We start from the raw sequence: 3,506 nt of genomic DNA, 5'->3' as shown, positions 1-3,506 counted from the left end.
ATGAGGAGCCCGCGAGGCCAAGCGGCCCTGGGGAGAGGTGTGCGGTGCTGCAAGCCCACGAGGCCCACACATCTTCATTCTCAGCCCGGCATCCTCCTGGCTGCAGCTTGGCTGGTGAGTCACCACGGATCCCCTCTGCCCACAGGAGGACAAGGAAAGACCGTTTGCTCCCAGAGCAATTGATCAGTCCTAACAGGCACTGCCTCTTCGTGAGCTAGAGAGTCCCACTCCCGGGGGGGGGCACCCAGGATGGTCCCGCCCGGTCACTTCCGGGGTGTCTGTAGGCACAGCACCAGAGCCTCCGGGACCCGCACAGTCCCCTCCGGCAGGACCTTCTGTGGTTCTTTTCAATTCGCCACAAGGAGAGATGATACGATTCTGGTGCGTGAGGCCCTCGTCATCAAGGCTGGAGGCCCAGGCCGCAGCCTGCCCCAGGCCACTGCCTGCCCCCATCATTCCCGGATCTGGAACGTACCATTCAAATACAACAAGAGGACTGTCTTCTTTGGGTGATCCTTGCCAGACGCTCACTTCCGTCTGAGTCTGGTCCCTGAGATGCCCAGGGCTGGACTGGATTAGCAGGGGCAAAGGGGAGTCAGAAGTAGCTTCTGCGGTGAGCGTTCTCACAGCACAGGGTGTCAGGAAACGTGAGCAAGCCTAAGAAATTAACCTCTCTTTCATGGGTTTCATAACTAAGAAAACGATCATTTTTTAAATTAATCTTTTTATTTTGAATAATTGTAGATTTCCATGCCATCACAAGAAAGAATACAGAGGGATCCCGTGGACCCTTTACCCAGTTTCCCCAGGGGCGGCACCTTGCAGGACTCTAGGTCAGCATCACCTCCAGGATGTGGACACTGACCAGTCCAGGTACAGAGCATCCCCTCCCCACGGGGTTCCTCCTGCAGGCCTCGGATAGCCACGCCCTCTTCCCTTCCACCCCACCCCACCTTGACCCCTACCACCCTGCTCTCATCTCCATTCTATACATTTGTCATTTCATGAATATGATATACATGGCATCACACACTATGTGGCCTTCAAGGTTGGCTTTTTCCGCTCAGCATCGTCCCCTGGAGATTCACCAGGTGGTTGTGTGGGTCAGGAATCTGTTCTCTCTTATTGCTGGGTTGTGTTCCAAGATGCGAGTGGACCACGGTCTGTTTAACCATTCGCCAGTTGAAGGACATCTGGGCTGCTTCCAGTTATTTTGCTCTTCTGAATAAAGCCGCCATAAACATTGACTACGAGGTTTTTTTATGAATATGACCTTTCATCTCTCTGGGATGAATGCCAAGGAGTGTGAGCACTGGGTAATATGGTAATTGTTTCTCTACTTTTCCAGGAAACTGTCATTCCCGAATGGCTGTGCCAGCGCACTTTCCCATCAACAATGTGGGAGGGGCCCAGTTTCCCCACTCGTTCACCAGCTTTCTGTGTTTTCCCTGTTTTATTTTTGCCATTCGGATAGGGGTGCAGCGCTGGTCCGTGTGGCTTTAATTTGCATGTCCCCAGTGGCTGAGATGTTGAACATCTGGACGAATGTACACTGTATGTCCTCGTTGGCAAAATGTGTGTTCATGTCTTGTTTGGAGGGAGGGGTGTTTTCTTCACTGGTGAGTTTGGGAGTTCTTTATAGACTGCAGATACCGGTCCGATGTGTGGTTTGCAATATTTCCTCCCAGTCTGCAGCTGGTCCTTTCCTCCCTTGAACAGCGTTTTTCACCGAGCAAACATTTTTAATTCTGATAAAGTCCCACTTATCAGCTTTTCCTTTTATCAATCTTGCCTTTGGTGCCAGGTCTAAGAACTCTCTGCCTCCCTAGATCCTGGAGATTTGCTTCCATGATTTTTTTTCCAAAAGTCTTGTCGTTTTATGCTTTAACCCAGGGTCCATTTTGAGTTCACTTTGAAACCAAGCGTGAGCTCTGGGTTGAGGCTCGTTGTTTCGCCTGTGAATGTCCAATTGCTTCCGCTCCATTTGCTGAGAAGACTGTCGGCTCCACCGACCTGCTCTCCCCCACTCCCGTTGCGCACGTTCGTGTGGGTGTGACCCTGGTGCTCTGTTCTGCTCCATGGACCTCCGTGTCTGTCCCGCAGTCTCTTTCCCAGCGTCACACAGTCTTGGTTATTGTAGCTGTGTGATAGGGCCTACAATCGCATGGACTGATCCCTCTCCTTTTTCAAGAATATTTAGCTACTCTAGTTTCTTTGCTTTTTCATGTGCGCTTAAAATCATCTTTTCTGGGCTCTGACCGCATCTGGGCCTGGGGCAGGGAGGAGCGGAGGTGGCAGTGGGGGGCAGCTGGGGCGCAGCCGCTGCAGCTTCACCGAAGCCATTTCTAGCCAAGTCGAGTGCCCGCTGCGTGCGCCCCCACGCCTCCTTGGAGGACTGCGAGCAGGGCCTGCAGCGGGAGCTGGACAGAGCGGGAGCAGCGCAGAAAGCTGAAGGAGATGTGACAGCTCCAGGCATCCAGCTCGTTGGGGAGGAGTTAGGGCTCAAGAACGACAGGTCACGGCCCTGCAGAAGCTAGAGGAAGCAGAAAAGGCTGCCGATGAGAGCGAGAGAGGAATGAAGGTGAGAGAAAACCGGGCCATGAAAGAGGAGGAGAAAATGGAGACCCAGGAGTTGCAGCTCAAAGAGGCCAAGCACATTGCAGAGGGGGCTGACCGCAAACAGGAGCGGGTAGCTCGTAAGTTGCTCATCCTGGAGGGCGAGTGGAGAGAGCAGAGGAGCGGGCCGAGGTGTCTGAACTAAAATGTGGTGACTGGAGGAAGAACTCAAGAATGTCACTAACAACCTGAAATGGCTGGAGGCTGCCTCTGAAAAGGAGGATAAATATGAAGAAGCAATTAAACTTCTGTCTGACAAACTGAAAGTGGCCGAGACCCGTGCTGAATCTGCAGAGAGAACAGTTGCAAAGCTGGAAAGATCTATTGATGACCTGGAAGAAAAACTTGCTCAGGCCAAAGAAGAGAACAAGGGCTTGCATCCGACACTGGATCAGACACTAAAGGAACGTAACTGTGTAGAACCACACAGAAGAGTCTTGTTCCAACAGGAGCTCCAGACCTCCGCTTCTTTCTCTTCTCTTGTAGGAAGTTTCTTCTGTTACTGCATCTACGTAATTTATGAGCCTGTGACCAAATACTTTGTATCAGAGAAGCTTTGAGCATCAGTTAAATCTCATTCCTTCCCCTCTTCCCCAAATGGCACCAGAATTTTTTAGCTCTATTTTTATCCTTAAATTGCATTTATTCCTAAGCTCTTCAGGGTGTTTCCTATTGAACATTAGTCTCTTAAGACTGAGGGCATATGGTTTCTGGGAGATTAAACAACCCCACACTTCCAAAACACAGACTCTAATATCTAGTCACTGGCCAATTTAAAAGGTTGAAGAATAGAACCACTGGGTCACCGTTGGACACACTATAGGAGGCCAGGGATCATCGCATTAAAATGGGTGGGGATTTTCCAACCAGAGCAAAAAAAAAGGTTGGGG

General features: G+C 51.0%; 1 pseudogene; it reads left to right on the top strand.

Annotated features, from left to right (window-relative positions):
* LOC139002715 (tropomyosin alpha-4 chain pseudogene) lies at positions 1 to 3,176 on the top strand (annotated as a pseudogene).
* The last annotated feature ends 330 nt before the right edge of the window (positions 3,177 to 3,506 follow it).

The sequence above is a fragment of the Myotis yumanensis genome, unplaced genomic scaffold (genome assembly GCF_028538775.1).
Source record: "Myotis yumanensis isolate MYYU_CA2020_CCGP unplaced genomic scaffold, mMyoYum1.0.hap1 SCAF_2, whole genome shotgun sequence".
Classification (NCBI taxonomy): domain Eukaryota; kingdom Metazoa; phylum Chordata; class Mammalia; order Chiroptera; family Vespertilionidae; genus Myotis; species Myotis yumanensis.
This window is presented reverse-complemented; position numbering and strand designations above follow the sequence as displayed.